The sequence below is a fragment of the Ictidomys tridecemlineatus genome, assembly GCF_052094955.1.
Source record: "Ictidomys tridecemlineatus isolate mIctTri1 chromosome 1 unlocalized genomic scaffold, mIctTri1.hap1 SUPER_1_unloc_3, whole genome shotgun sequence".
NCBI classification, from domain to species: Eukaryota; Metazoa; Chordata; class Mammalia; order Rodentia; family Sciuridae; genus Ictidomys; species Ictidomys tridecemlineatus.
Window position 1 is genome coordinate 50615 of NW_027520944.1, and position 17054 is coordinate 67668.

Sequence of the window (17054 nt, forward strand, 5' to 3'; positions counted from 1 at the left end):
GGTGCACGCACAGCTGTGGGTCAGGCCTCGTGGAGGGTGACACTCAGCAGCTAGGGTAGGAACTCGATTTACCCATGGGCACATCCCACTTGTGTGATGCCCCAGTGACAGACGCTCGCCATATGGGTTGAAGGCTGCAGAATACCTGCCACCCATGAGCACTCACACAGGCCCATGTGCATGCACATGAATGTACACAGGCACACGGGAAGTCCCATGTGCACACCACATATGCTCAGGCACCCAGCCTGTTCATGCCTGTTCATGCACTGTTCATGCACATGTGCTTGATATGCGTGTGCACATAGTGTACATGTGTGCACACATACATATGTGAATCCTGTACAAAAATGTGCATACATGCTGGATACACATAGATATGTGCACTCACATGCATGCTGATCTCCATGCACGTGCACTCTTGCACACTCACACAAGCATTTGAGTGCATGTGTGTGCCATGTGCACATCCACAGACACATTCAGGCAAACACATGCACACATATTATACACACATGCACAGTCACATGCATGCACACATGCACCCACACACGTGCACATGTACATGCATGTACCCACATATACATGCTCACATACTACACATCTGCACACTCGTGAGCAAGTGTACATACCCATGCACTTCTGTACGTGCCCACGTGTCTGCACACCCAGCTTAGTATACTCAATCTCACAGGCCCAGAACCCACTCCTGGGCAAGAACCATAACCTCTCAAGGAGAGGGCTCAGGACTGGGCTGTGAGCTGTGCCTGACCCTGTCCCTGACCCTGTCCCTCTCTGTGGCAGCTTCCTGCAGGAGACCTGCAGCACTGTGACACAGATGACAATGTGGCCATGTGCTTCATCAAGAGCCAGGAAGCCTTTGAGAAGTACCTGGAGTTCCTGGTGGGCCGTGTGCAGGCAGAGTCCGTGGTTGTCAGCACGCCCGTCCAGGAGTTCTACAAGGTGCCCGTGCCTGGCTCCATGGCGTTGGCCACCAGGCCTCTCCCTGGCTGCTCCCAGGCCTAGTGCTGGCCTTGACTCCCACCAGAAAACTCACTGACCTGAAAGTCCCCTGAGGCTTAGCCCTTGTCCTGTGCTCATGGCCTTAGTTCATATTTCCTGATCTCTTCCCCCACAGTCCCCAGGGCCCCTTGAGCCTTGTAGCTCTGTGCTCCTGGGCTAGCCACCTCACTGCCCAAGTTCTGTGCATGCCTCCGGCTAGATGGTAACACAGCCATTGTCCAGGTTCAGGGCCAGGTGTGAGAGTGTCCCTGGGATGTCCTCTACTGTCAGGATGCCCTAACTGGGGCTGTGCTTTCTTGCCCGAAACCCGCCCTGTGGTGCCTACAGAAATGCACTGAGGAGATGCTGTCCGCTGGGGACCCCTCGCAGCCACCCCACCCCCACTGCAGCACTACCTGGAGCAGTTGGTGGGGCAGGTGCAGAAGTACCAGGCTCTGCTCAAGGTGGGAAGCCCTGTCCTGTCCCAGCCCTGAATGTCCAACTTCTAGGCCTCAGGAAACCCACTGCACAGAAGTAGTTCGCAGTGCGTCTCTGAATGCGTGCGTACGCACACACATACACACGCACGTATGCATGCACATCTGTTTCAGGAAGATGGTGGAGAAGCATGTGTTTTCACGTAGCTCTGTGTTCAAGTAGCCATGAGTTCAAATCCTGGTTTTTAAAAAAGTCATATTTTTGTACATGGATTTAAGTAAAATTTGGCTTAGATATGAGGTAAATTAAGGGTTTATATGATTCTGGTTTGTGTTAGGTTTAGAGGTAAAGACTGAATCTGTATATCAGGAAGTGTAAGTATTCATAAGACTTTAAAAATATGAACGAAAACATACAGACACATGTTCTGACACAGTGAAGAGTAAAATGTGAGTCATGTAATTACATGTTTTGTAAAGATGGGGAGGCAAGTGTATATCCTGTAAAGGATATAGTGAAATATATATGCAAATTTAACATTTATAATTGAAAATTGGAGTCAAAATGCATGTGAAAATTCATATTGGGTTACATGGAGATGTGTAAAATTTGGATTAGTTTTAGAGGTAAGGATTAAAATAATATTTTATTTAGGGTTACAGTTGGGGATAAGAATGAATATGTATACAAGAAAATATCAATATTTATGAGATTGTATGTATGGAAATGTGTACAAAAACTCAAACAGGTTCTGACACAGAGGAGAGTAAATTGTGTGTCATGATGTTATACATTTTTAAAATATGGGGTTGAAAAGACATAAACTATGAATGATACATAGTAATATATATGCATATTTAAAAATGGTCATTGAAACAGAAGACAAAATATACTTTAAAGCCTGTTTTGTGTACATACAGTTAAGTAAAATTTGGTTTAGATATAGAGGTAATACAAAGTATAATATTATAATTTAGTTTCTGCTAGGGTTAGGATTAAAAGTAAATATGTGCATCAGAAAATATGCATGATCATAAGAATTTATGTGTGAAAATATATATATATAAACACATCACTGTACATATTCTGACATAGAAAAACATAAAATGTGATTCAGGTGGTTACAAATTTTGTAAATATGTGGTTGCCCATATATATACATTTTATGATATGCATATATACATATAGACAAATTTCATGTATTTGAATATATGTCCTGATACACATTAAAATTCATAATATATTACATGATTTTAAGTAACATTTGGTTAAGGTATTGAGGATAGTTAAGAGCTTATATAAAATTTTGAATTGAGTTAGAGTAATGATTAAAATTTTTAAAATATATATGGGGAAACATGAATATACATAAGACTGTATGACTGAAAATATGTATAGATATACATATTCCAAAAAAGGGAACAGGAAAATTTGAGTCATGGGATTACATATTTTGTAAATATGGGGTTGCAAACATATATTCTATAAATGGTTTAATGAAATGTATAGGCAAATTTAACATTGATAATTGAAAATACAAGCTAAAATAAGCTTTAAAATTTATATCATTGTACATGGATTTAAGAGAAATTTGGTTTAGTTATAAAGGTAAGGTAAGGATTAATATTTCATTCTACTTAGGATTCTGCTTGCATTAAAGAATGAATATCTACCTTGGGAAATATAAATATTCAAAATAATATATGTGAAGATATTACATCTCTTCTAACACAGAGGAGAGTACATTTTGAGTCATGTGATCATATATTTTGTACATATGGGGATGTGAATATATATATGTATATATATATGTATATATATATATATATATCTTACATTCAAAATTGAAATAAAATTCAAAAATAAACTTTAAATTCATAATTGGGGTACATGAATTCATGTAAAATTCTCCTTAGATATAAAGGTAAGCTCAATATTTAATTTTCTTTGGATTTGGCTTAGGGTTAAAGAAAAATAATTGGGAAATCTCAATATTTTAAGCATTTATATGTGTGGAAATATGCATTAAAGCGTGTATAAACATACATGTTTTTAGACAGGAAAAAGTATAATTTGAGTCAGGTGATTAAATATTATTTACATATGGGGACAAAAGCATATAACCCATAAATGGTACATTGTAATGTTTATGTAAATCAAGAGACTCATAAAAATTCATATTGATTTATATATTTTTAAATAAAACATGATTTAGGTATTGAGGTAAGGTAGGGCTTAATATTTAAATTTGTTTTGGGTTAGGGTTAAGGTTAAGAAATGATAATGTGTATCAGGAAATATCAATATTCATAAAAATGTATGTGTTGTGATATGTATGATAACATATAAGCATGCAGGTTGTGACACAGAAAAGAGTCAAATGTTAGTCAAGTGACTAAAAGTTCTGTAAATATGGTGATGCAAGATTATATCTCATAAAATATGGGTAGTAATATAAATGCAAATTTAATATTGATACATATTATGATTACATAGGTGAAATACACATAAAATTTCATATTGGTATACAAGATTTTAAATAAAATTTGGTTTAAGTACTGAGGTAAGGTAAGTTTTTATGTAAAATGTTTAAGTTAGGGTTAAAGAATTAACATATATATGAGGATATATGAATATTCATTAGAAAGTACATGTGAAATTCTGTATGAAAACAGATACATACATGTTCTGACAAAGGGAATAATAAAATGTGAGTCATGTGTTTATATATTTTATAAATATGGCAAATGAAATATATATTATAAAGGATTTATTATTATAAAATATGTATATTAGATATTGAAAATTGAGTTACAAGTAAAAATATCCTTTAATATTGATATAGGTGTACATGGATTTATATAAAAATTGGTTAATATGTAGAGGTAAGATTAGGTTTAGTATGAAATTTTGGTTTTGAGTTAATGTTAGGATTAAAAAATTAGCATGTATATGTGGAAATATAAATAGTCCTAAGAATGTACATGAAAATATGTACAAAACATATATAAATATACATGTTGTGACACAGAGAAGTGTAAAATATCAGTCATATGACTACACTTCCTGCATATAGGTGATTGGAGGATATATACTATAAATGATATATATTAATATATATGCAGATTTAAATTTGATAAAAATGGAAGTCAAAATACAATTTAAAATTTATATTGGTGTATTTTGATTCAAGTCAAATTTGACTTAGATATAGAGATAATGTAAAGGCAATATAAATTTTGGTTTGAGTTATGATTAGGGTATAGAATGGACACATATGCTGGAAAATATCTGTATTCACATGACGGACATGTAAAAATATGTAAAAAAACATAAAAGATACATGTCCTGACACAAGGGAGAGTGTTTTTTAAATAATGTGATGAGACATTTTGTAAATATGGAGTTAGAAATAGATACCCTATAAATGATATAGCGATATGTATGTAAATTTATAAAATTCTTATTGGTGTGTAAAGGTTGAAGTAAAATTTTTCTTATAGAAGTAATATAAGGATCAATATAAAATTTTGGATTGTGCTAAGGTTTTAGTGAAAGAATGAATATTTGAATTGGGAAATATCAATATTCATAAGAATATACTATGAAATTATGTTTCATAAAATATATAAACACACATGTTGTGACACAGGCATGAGTAAAATGTAAGTCATGTGATTACAAATTTGGTAAACATGGGGATGAAGAATATATCCTATAAACAATATATACCAGTATATATGCAAATTTAATATTGATAATTGAACATATAAGTTAAAATACACATAAAATTTTATCATAGTTTACATGCTTTTAATAAAATTTGGTTTAGTAATTGAGATAAGTGTTTACATAAAATTTTGGTTTGAGTTAGGGTTATAATTAGCAAGAGTTTGTGGAAATATGAATATTTCTAACAATACACTTATGAAATTATGTACAAAAACATACATGTAGTAATACAAGGAAGAATTAGAAAGTGAGCCATGTAATTACACATTTTGTAATGATGGGAATGCAAGGATAGATATCCCATAAAAGACGTAGCATAATACAAATGCAAATTTAACATTGATAATTGAAAATAGAAATCAGAATACACTTTAAAATTTATATTCTTGCCAATCACAGTGGTGAACACCTATAATTCCAGCCACTCTGAAGGCTGAAATGGGAGGATTATGAGTTTCAAGACAGCCCCAGCAGCAGCAAGGTGCTAAACAATTCTGTCTCTAAATAAAATACAAACTAGGTGTGGAGATGTGGCTCTGTCCTCAAGTGCGAGTGAGTTCAATTCTGGTTTTTAAAAAAATCATATTTTGGTATATGGATTTAAGTAAAATTTGGTTTAGATATAGAGGTAAGATAAGGGTTAATATAATCCTTGTTTGTGTTAGGATTAGGGGTAAAGACTGAATATGTATATCAGGAAATATAAGTATTCATAAGATTGTAAAAGTGAAAATATGAATGAAAACATAGACACGTGTTCTGACACAATGAAGAGTAAAATGTTGAGTCATGTGATTACATGTTAGAAGTCAAATAAGTATCAATTCAAATTAACTTAATCAGATTCCCTATTTTGTTTTTCAAATTCATTCCTTTCTATACAGCAGAAATATTAATGTTTATAAAATTTATAAAAATATTATATATTTTATATATTTAAATATATATTTAAATTGATATATTTAAATATTATGAATATTAAATGTTTATAAAACATGCTTAATTTGAAATGCTTTCAATACAAAACAATTCAATCACAAAACAATGCATTAAGGTCTCTTCAGTACATTTATAAAACACTGTAATGAAAAACTAACAGTTGCAAATAAGTAGATGATATACACTATAGAAATGTTCATCCAACTAATGACTTTAGACACAAAGAACACACAATGTCAATTAGTGTTATTCTTTCAATTTTACTACATGAGACAATAAACCAAATGTTCAAGTTCTAGTAGTTGTAATAAAACTGTCTAAAATAGATATAAAAGTACTTAAGTTTGGGCTGCAGTTGTATCTCAGTGGTAGACCACTTGCCTAGCATGAGTGAGGCACTGGGTTCTATCCTCAGCACCATCTACAACTAAAAAATATATAAATTAAAATATTTTTTAAAGTATTCAAGTTTTTAGAAAATTTTGACTTTCCAGTTGGCAACAGGACCACAATGTGCCAATAGAGCAAATCAGGAGTAAGGCATGTAGGCCCCCATCCTGTTTCAAATCTGGTGTTACTATAGAATACTGTAGAATACTGGGATTCTTACAAGAATCTCACATAAAGCCCAATAACATATTCAATACAAAACTACCCTATGTACTTTGGGTTTTTTGTTTTGTATTTTTAAGCAGCAATCAGACTTTTAACCTAATAAGAGAATAGAAGTCATAATAGCTGGGATACGTGCTGTGGGGCACACAAGTGTAACTCAAAAACTCAAGAGGAAGAGGTATGAGGATGGTAAGCTTGAGGTCAGGCTGGGCAACTTACCAAGAACCTGTCTCAAAATTAAAAAGGACTGTGGCTGGGGTTAGGTGGTAAAGAACCTTTGAGTTCAACTCCCAGTTTAACAACAACAACAAAATCCCACAGTGGTATTCATCTTTCTTTTCGACTGAAAGGGTAAAGTACAAGGGGTCACCACAACGTGTTACAGACTAAAATCCAACTAATAATTCCAACACCACCTGCTGTTCTAGCAGGGAAGGCTACCAGGAGGTCTAGTGGTGTTATCCATTTCCTCAGCACACAGTCACAGGGGCAGAATAATATTTCCAAATGAGTGACATCATCAAGGTAGCTTGCAATGTACAGAAAGCAACATTTAAAAATCATTTTATCTTGGCTAGTTGAGCAGTCCGTGCTTTCACATAAGTCTTGAGCTGGTCCACCATCTTGTTGATCTTCCATTCCAGCCTGGCATATCTGGCAAACTCATCCATCTTCTTGACCATGGAGAATAATTGCTTCATATCCTGGATCTCTGCCCTCATCTGCGGCTCTGGCTCTGCATCATTCTGCAGCACTCTGGACATGAAGGAGGACAAGGTCAGAAGGAGGATCAGAAGGACATTGCATCCAAACAGGAAGCAGAGGACCAGTAGCCACGTCCAGCTGTGGGACTTGGTCAAGTTCTTCCATTCTTCCCAGATACTCCCTGAAGCCCAGGCACCTCTAACAGAAGCTCCAAGGGGACCTCATCACTAGGCACACCCACAACTGCGCACTGAGTCCCACTAGCCCTGCTTCCATGATTGAAGTTTGTAAAATTTATTCCTACACACATTACATTTGTGATGCTTTCTTTAATTGTTATAGCCCAACTTAGATTATGGTTCAGCCCAATAAGCACCCTATAAAATGGAGGATATTAATAGATAAGACAAGATTAGATAATAGGATAAATAATGTTAAGTTATCCTGACTGTACTTAAAAGAATTTAGCCTTTGGCTGGAGTTGTGGCTAAGTGGTACAGCGCTTACCTAGCATTTGTAAGACACTGGGTTCAATTCTCAGCACCCCATATAAATAAAGTCTATTGACAACTTTAAAATAAAACAAAACAAAACCTTGCCTAAGTGACTCCATTTGGAAGTTCCAAAATGTAACCCTAGGTATATAACTTATTTCTTATAAAAGTTGGTTATTTTTGTACTGCATGTGTTTGGAACAAGGATGTGGTTATATGCATTGGGTGGCTGATTGTTAACTTTAGCTTCTGTGTCCTCCTTGCTTGCTTGCATCTACATTTTCGAGGATGTTGTTTTTCCCCTTATAAACCCCATAGAACTTGCACCCCATACTGTTCCTGGCAGAAACAGTTTGGGTCCTTCAGGGAGCAGTCACCAGCTAGCTAAATAAAGACTCTCCAATTTGGAAAAAATTCAGTTGAGAGTGTTTTCCGAGCTATAGACCCACAACAAAATGGTATCTTTTTTTTTTAATCTCTATTTATGAGCATTCACTTCTACCATATATACAATTGATTTTTATTTGTAGGTTGATCTTGAATCCTGCAATTTTACTATTCCAGACATTTTTAAAAGATTCAGTGATTTTTACTATAAATGTTCATGTTTTCTGCAAATAAAGTTAATTTATTTTTTAATTTTTCATTAGTATGATTTTTAGTGTTTTCCCCCCTTAACTGAGTACATCGACAGACTCTTTAGTAGCAAACAGAAAGAAATGATATGTACAAAACCCCATTTGTTTCTGAGGATTTGGTTAAGTATTCAGTCTACTGTCATTAAGTATTGTGTTTCTGATAAGTTTTTAATAGATTCCCTGTGTCAGATTGAGGCACTTACTTTCTATTCCTAGTTTGCTAAAATTTTAAACAGAAGTTGATATTGGGTTACTAGGAAATACTTTTCTACACTTATTGATTTTACGAATATATATGTGTATATGTATATGCATATTACATACATATGTCATTTTATATTATTGATATGGAATTGCATTGATCAATTTTTGAATGTTAAATCAACTTTGCATCTCTCTGAAAAACTTTGGTATGATATATTAACCTATTTTGTATATTGTTGAATTTTCTTTGCCAAGTTTTGGTTAGAATTTTTGCATCCAAGATCATTGTGTTGGGGTTGGGGTGGGAGTGTTGGGGGGAATCATTAGGGAATTAGTGATCTTAGTTTATAATAATATTCTCTTGCAATGCTCATTCCTGTTTTTTTTCATGAAAATAATACTGGACCCATTAAGTGAGTTGAAAAGCACTTCATCTTTCTTTATAGTTTCGTGTAAAATTTTATTACTTCTTCCTTTTGTAATTGGAATTCAATATTGTTGCCACTTGAGATTGGATTAGTATTGGTACAAGGGTTTTTAACTAAAATTTCTATTTCTTTTATAGATACAAGACAATTGACCAAATTATTTCTTCTTGAGTAAATTTTGGTTTATTTTGAACTTTGTAAGAATTTATTCATTTTATAATAGTTGTCAAATTTATTGGCATAAAGTAATTCATAATATTTTCTGATTCTTTTTTTGAGGGGAATGTGGTTGAGTGTGTGTTTGTAGATATTCTGTCCATGGAAATAGACATGGAAGCATTTCCCCTGGTGAGCAAATTCCCAGGGGTGTTAACTGGTGCCCTGATTCCCACAGTTGGCATACCCAGCCTCCTCCCTGTGAGGTAATTAGACAACTAAGCAGTCACTATCTGGTCTCCTTAACAATGTCCTTGGAGAGAAATTACTCTGTGTTTGTTTTAAGGGGATCTTATCTCAGTTAGCTAGCACTTGGGTTAAAGAAATACTAATTAGAATATAGTCATAGTAACAGGAAGTATATATTCTTTGAGTTATAAACTCCCAGGCAGGGAAGAGTGGTCATTTCACTTCTGTACTTCTTCATCATCACTTCATTTTGCTCCTCTCCACTCCTCCTGTTTGCTTGTACTTGTGTGTCTTTGTCTGTTCTTTGTGCACCTCCTTACAGGTATTCCTCCACAGGTGTTCCTTTACACTTGATATTGAACCCAGAAGTGCTTAACCAGTGAACCCACATCCCTATCTCTTTTCATTTTTTTTTATTTTGAAACAGGGTCTCACTAAGTTGCTTAGGGTTTTATTAAGTTGTTGAGGCTGGCCTCAAACTTGCAATTCTTCTGTCTCAATCTCCTGAGCCATGGGGATTACAAGAATGTGCCAACAGGACAAGTTGACTTTTCATTTAATATCCATAGAATATTTAGTGATATAATGTCTCAGATTCCTAATATTGGTAATTTGTGCCTATTATTAAATTTACTTATCATTCTTCTAAAGATTTATCAAGGTTATTTTATTTGTTCTAGAGACAGCTTTTGTTTTTATAGATTTTAGAAGTGTTTTACTTAATTGATTTCTGTGCTGATGGTTCTTTTTTCTCTGACTTCATTAATTTCTTGTTTGTTTTTATTTTCTGCTGTTAAGGTGGAAATTTTATCAATACAAACTAATTGTCAGATAATACATGCAGTAACATGTATCCACACCATACCTACCTCTCTATTACATCACATACTTTCCCCTGTGATTTTCATCTTGCATTAGTGGGACACATTTGCTGCAATTAATGACCCCAAATTGGCACTACATTATTAGCTCTATTCCATAACTTACATTGTTTCACTCTGAGTTACACAGTTTTGCGGCTTCTGATAGAAAGCACAATAATAGAATGCATTCACCACCCTAAAATCCCCTGCGATTCACCTATTTATCCTTCCCCTCTTTCCTCCTAAATTCCTGGTAATATTGAGTTTTCTAACTCTCTGTATAAATTTACCTTTTCCAAAATGTTGTATAGTTTAAACTTTCTAGTATATAGCATTTTTAGACTACCATCTTTCATTTACTAGTATACATTTATAATACCTCCATGTCTTTTTATGGATTCATACCTCATTTATTTTTATTGCTGAGTAATATTCTGTTGTATGCATGAAGTACTGTGTGTTCATCTATTAACCAGGACAAAGACATCTGGGTTGCTTCCCATTTTGTGATTATCAACAAATCTTCCATAAATATTCATGTGCAGGCTTTTGTTGAACATAAATTTTTGACTCATTAAGAAAAATACTTAGGCATGAAATTGCTGGATTATAAAACTATGTCTAAAAAAAAGTAAAACTATGTCTTTGCAAGAAACTTCAGAGTGGTCTTCCAAAGTGAATGTACCCCTTTTCATTCTGACCAACACCCATGAAAGTTCCTTTTACTTCATATTCTCACTTGTATTTGATATTGTCATTTTTCAAAAAAAAATAGCCATTTCAATTGTGGCATAGTAGTGTCATGTTGAAAATCCCTAATGACACATAGTATTATATAGTTTTCAATAAGCTTTTGTTCCATGTGTAGATTTCCTTTGGTAAAATGGGTTTTCAGGTTTTTTTAAAATCTATTTACTAATTGTGTTTTTTCCTTATTATTGTATTTTTGGAGTTACTTTTATACTTTGGATGCAGGTTTTAAGAAGATATTTGTTGTGTAAATATATTTTCCCAGTCTATGATTTGTTTCTTTATTCTTTCAACATTTTTTCCCAGAGTATTAGTTATTGATTGATTGATTGATTGGTTCATGCATTATTTGTGATGGTATCTCACTATATTGCCCAGGCTTGTTTTAAACTACTGGACTCATATATTCCTACCACCTCAGCCTTCGAGGTTCTTAAAGGTTTTCATTTTATCAAACTTACAATTTACTAGTATTTTTTCATGGATTATATTTTGCTATTGAATTTTAATATCCACTGTCAAATTCAAGGTCACCTAGACACTTTGTGATGTTATTTTATAAATGTCTTATATTAATATTTGGGTTTTGAAGTTTAACTTATGGAAGTAGAGAGTAAAATGATTGTTACAGGACACTGGCATCAAAACAGACATGTCCTCAGTGGAATACCATAGAAGACACAGAGATAAATCCCTACATGTACAGCATCTGATCCTTGACAAGATATCAGAAACATACATTGGAGAAAAGACAGCCTTTTTACAAGTGGTTTTGAGAAAACTGGATAACATATGCAGAAAAATTTAATGAGAACCTTATTATATATTTCAAAATAACTAAAAGTAAGTTTAACATGTTTTACCAGAAAAATATCAGATCATTGAATGACTAGATAGATATGTTAATAAGCTTGACCTCTTAATAATTCCATATTGTATACATACATAAAAAATCATGTTACCCCATAAATATTTATAATTATGAGTTCCCAATTTAAAATAATGTTAATAATGTTAATAAAAATTACATCTAATGTGCAGGTTGAATAAATATTTATTGAAAGGAGTAAGGATTGTTTTAGTGTTATGGTTTGGATCTAGTGTTATAGTTTTGGATCTCAAAGGGCTCATGTGCTGAAAGCATGGTCCCCAGTGCATCAAGTTGCACAGATGGGGATTTTAGGAAATTATTGGATCCTAAGTTCTCTAACCTCATCAAAGGATTAATTTACTGATAGCTGAATAGACTTCTGGGAGGCAGAACCTAATTGGAACTAGTAGGTCACTTGTGAACTAACCTGGAGATTATCTTCTCCATTGCCTGTTTCTTTGCCTCTCTTTCTCTGCTCCTGGCTGCCCTGAACTGAAAAGCTTTTTTTTCCACTAAATGCTTCCACCATAATATTCTGCATCACCTCAGGCCCAATAAATGGAACCATCCAGCCAAGGACTTCAACCTCTGAAACTGTGAGCCTAAATTAATCTTTCCTCTTCCAATTTGTGTCCGGTACTTTAGTATCAGCAATGAAAAACTGAATAGCACAGATCATATCTTGATTAATTTTTTCTTTTTCTTTTTATTCCGCTGCTGCTGCTTTTTCATCTCTCCTTTTCCTCTTCCTCTATTTTCAACATAAAATATACAAAGATTTTACTTGGTGTGGAGAAATTATCTTTCCTGTATTGAATTGCCTTTGCTTTTTTGTAAAAGAACAGTTAACTGTGTTTATGTGCTTTCATTTCTGGATTCTCTGTTTTGTTCCATGGATCAATTTGCAAGTCATATAAGTTTTTTCTTCTTCTCCAATATTGTTGACTATATAGGTCTTAAGCCTTTCTATAAGAACTTTAGAATAAGTTTGTTAACTTCCACAAAATAAATTTTTTGGTGTTTTCACTGAATTGTATTAAATGTATAGATCATTTTGAAGAGAAATGACCTCTTGACAGCATTGGTTTTTCTCATCTATGAGCATGAAACATCTTTTCATTTGTTTAAATCTTCTTTGATTTTTTTCAATTGAATTTTTAAATTTTACTCATATAGACTCTGACCATATTTTACCAGATTATATCAAAGTATTCATTTTCTTGATACTAATGCAAATAGTATTGTGTTTTTAATTTCAAATTCCCATTGTTCATTGAAGGTATATTGGAAAGTAGTTGACTTTGTATAGTAACTTTATATCATGGAACATTGTATAACCATTTCTTAATTGTAGAAGTTTTTCTGGTTGAATCTTTGAGATTTTCTACATAAAAAATCAAGTCATCTGTGAATAAAAGCATTTAATTTCTTTATTCCAAATTTGTATACATTTTATTTTTTTATTTTTGTTGTTTTACTGCATTAGCTAAGAATCCAGGAACAGTAAAATGGGGTATTCATGCCATCCTCCTGATCTTAGGAGCAATCATTCAGCTGTTCACATTATGTATTACATTGCTGTTGGGTTTCTTATTTTTTTTTTTGATAGATTTTTAAATCGAATTGAGGAATTTCCATTGTATTCCTAGTTTCCTGAAAGTTTAGTCATGAATGAGCATTGAAGTCTGTCAGATGCATTTTCTGGACCTTTTTATGTGATCAAATGATTTTTCTTCTTTAGTCTGATTGATGAGTTAATTACTTTAACTATATTTTGAATGTTAAGCTAGTCTTGCACACCTGGAGTAAATATCACTTGGTCTTGGTGTAGAATTGTTATTATGTATTGCTAGAATCTGTTTGCCAATACTTTTTTTTGAGGATTTAAAAAAAAATCTTATGTTCCTGAAAGATATTGGTCAGCATGTATTTTTTTCTAATTTTGCCTTTATCTTGTTTTGGTATTTAGCCCCATGGAATAATTTGGAAAATGTTCTATGTTCTTCCATTTTCTGGAAGAGATTATAAGTCATTGTCATCATTCCTTCCTTAAATTTTTGGTATAATTTAACAGTGAAATTATCTGCACCTGGTGTTTTTTTCATTGGAAGGCTGTTGATTATTCACCCTTTTTTTTAGATATAAACCAAACCTACTTAACATTATCTATTTCTGCTTTTGTGAATGCTGTAGACTGAGTTAGTATCCCTTTAAGATATATTAATTGAAACATTGTCTCTTATGTGATGATATTAGGAGGTAGGGACTTTGAAAGGCAGTTAATTTCTGAGGGTGGAACCTCATGAGTGGGATTAGTGCATTGATAAGAGAAGCCACAGGGATCCTCACCCCTTCTGCCATGTGAGAACACATTCATCCATATTGCAGGAAGTGGATCCTCATCAGACACTGAAACTGCTGATGGCTTGCATTGATTTTGAACCCACTCATCCTCCAGTAAGATGAGAAATAAGTTTCTGGTCAATTCAAAATAACATCAATCCACCCGGTTTGTGTTTTTCTGCCACATAGCTTCATGAATATATGAAGACACTGCGTTTTGGTATTTTGTGTCTTTCAAGGAATCAGTGCATTTTAAAATTCATAAGCATACATAAATTTCATAATATTTTTGATAACTTTTAAATGTCCATGACATCAGTGGTGATGCACTTCTTTTATTTCTGACATTAGTAGATTTAAAATATTTTATGTCTGTTTCCTCTCCTCTTATCTTTCCTTCTCCTTTACCTTTTTTTTCTTCTCTCTTTGCGGTTTTCCCTTCTTTTTCAGTTCCCTTGGCTTGGGTTTTATCAATTTTATTGGTCTTTTCAAAAAATGAACTTTTAATTTTGTTGACCTTTTGATATTGCTTTCCCTTTAAAATTTTCATTGATTCTTGTTCTAATTTTTGTTTCTTTTTTTTTCCTGCTTTATTTAGGCTCTTTCTCTATTTTCTTAAGGTGGATGCTTAAATTATTAGTGTTATATTTTTCCAGTGCTAAACTCTTACTTCTAAGTACTGTTTTCTCTACATCCCTCAAATTTTGACCAAAAGTTTTAATTTTCAAAATGCTTTCTAATTTCTCTTGAGACTTTGGCTTATGTGTTATTTTGAAGTCTATGGTTTGATCTTCAATATTTTGGGAATTTTGGTGTATTATTCTGATATAGTTTTCTACTTTACTCTGTTGTTGTCCAAGGATGTGTTTTGTGTGATCATTATTCTTTTAATTTGTTCAGTTGTGTTTTATATCCTAGCATGCGATCCATCTTTGTTGGAGTTCTATGTGAGCTTGAGAAGATTGTCAGTTGTGCTATTGTTAGATGAAGTATTCTATATATGTCAGTTATTTCCAGTTAATGAGCAAGCATCACTCATCATACTTGGCCTCTTTAGACTGAAATATATGAAAATGTTATTCTCTTGAGAGTGGGAAACATAGGATAAACTAGCCAGAAAAGTGGGTGTGTACCTCTCCCTCCCTAGCATTGCTAGTAGCCAGCCAGGTTTAAGATTTACTGTCCCTGCCTGCACTTCCCTGTATTACCACCAGAGCAGCCTGGATGTGGGGCTCTGCAGGTGTGTGGGGCAAGGAGTGCATAATGGCAGATGAGTGGATGTGTCTACAAGTTCCACCTTCGCCCCACATCAGAGAGGAGAGAAAAGGCGGGGAGGATGTGCGCCAAGAGACCTCTGCATCGAGTGAGATATTGGATATGGGATGGAGGAACTTCAGATAATGTGGTCGTGAACCCTGTTCCTGGAACGTTGCTCAGGATGCTCACTCTTTTGAAATTGCAGACCTGCAGCACAGTAGTGGTGGGGGGTACTTGTAAGTACAGCAGATATTTTAAACTTATATTGAAAACTTAGAAATTGTGTTGTTATTGTTAATAAATATTGACAAATGTAATCAATCAGTAATCTGTTTCTGAAAATGCAGCTTTCAAAGTATCTCCAAATCCCACCACTAAAATTGTTTTTCCTCTTGTTACATCTAAAGTATAAGAAGCATGTTTTGACTTTTGTGAATCTAAATGTAGGCTGCTGTTTTGTATATTCTTTGAGTAAGTGCAAGTTCTAGTGAAATCTCAGATTAGCACTAGAATATTGACAGGTGAGATGAGGTGAGTGCACATAATAGGAACTTGCAACTTATGCCATTTCATTACAAATGTGTTTCATAGGAACTATGTAAGAAAAAGTAATAAAGGTTGAACTGGCTCTGTCCTGCATAGTGTAGATCCTTGCAGTTGCTACTCTGCAGGGTAGAGTGGACCAGAGGTGGCACTGCACTGGCAGGCACAGCATCAGGTACAAGAATAAATCTGGATTTTTCTGGCATTTTCTGGGAGATTACCAGCTCCTCTCCCTAGAGGGCTTTTGCTTAGTTGAAAATGGTTTGTCATTCAGGTTGTTTTAAAAGTTCAAATGCTTATATTTTGTGATTTGTTCTGTTTCTGATTTTTGTGGGTTCAAGGTAGTCATGTTGATTGCTCTGCTCTGCATTAACCCTATGATATGCTAGCCAAATGCTTTCAGCAGACCTCAAGGCATTTTAATCTGACAATTTTTAAAAAAGGTTTAAAAATCTGGATCACAGGCCTTTTCTTTTCTTGAGGAATTTTTAAAACATTTCTCATGTCTTTCACTCTCTCCATTCCTCATTAAGTTTTTTTAATTAGTTGTGGCTGGGTGTGGTGGTGCACTCCTGTAATCCTAGGGGCTCAGGAGGCTGAGTCAGGAGGATCATGAATTCAAAGCCATCCTTAGCAACAGTGAAGCACTTAGCAACTCAGGGAGACACTGTCTCTAAATAAAATACAAAATAGGGCTGGGGATATGGCTCAATGGTTGAGTGTCCCTAAGTTTAAACCCTAGTACCATTCCCCCTCAAAAAAAAAAAAAAAGAAGAAGAAGAAGAAAGAAAGCACATTGTGGGCAGGAGGACAAATTAATGTGATTT

General features: G+C 34.1%; 1 pseudogene; it reads right to left on the bottom strand.

Moving 5' to 3' along the window:
• Positions 1-6175: 6175 nt before the first annotated feature.
• On the bottom strand, positions 6176-7729 carry LOC144372196 (guided entry of tail-anchored proteins factor 1 pseudogene; annotated as a pseudogene).
• Positions 7730-17054: the final 9325 nt, after the last annotated feature.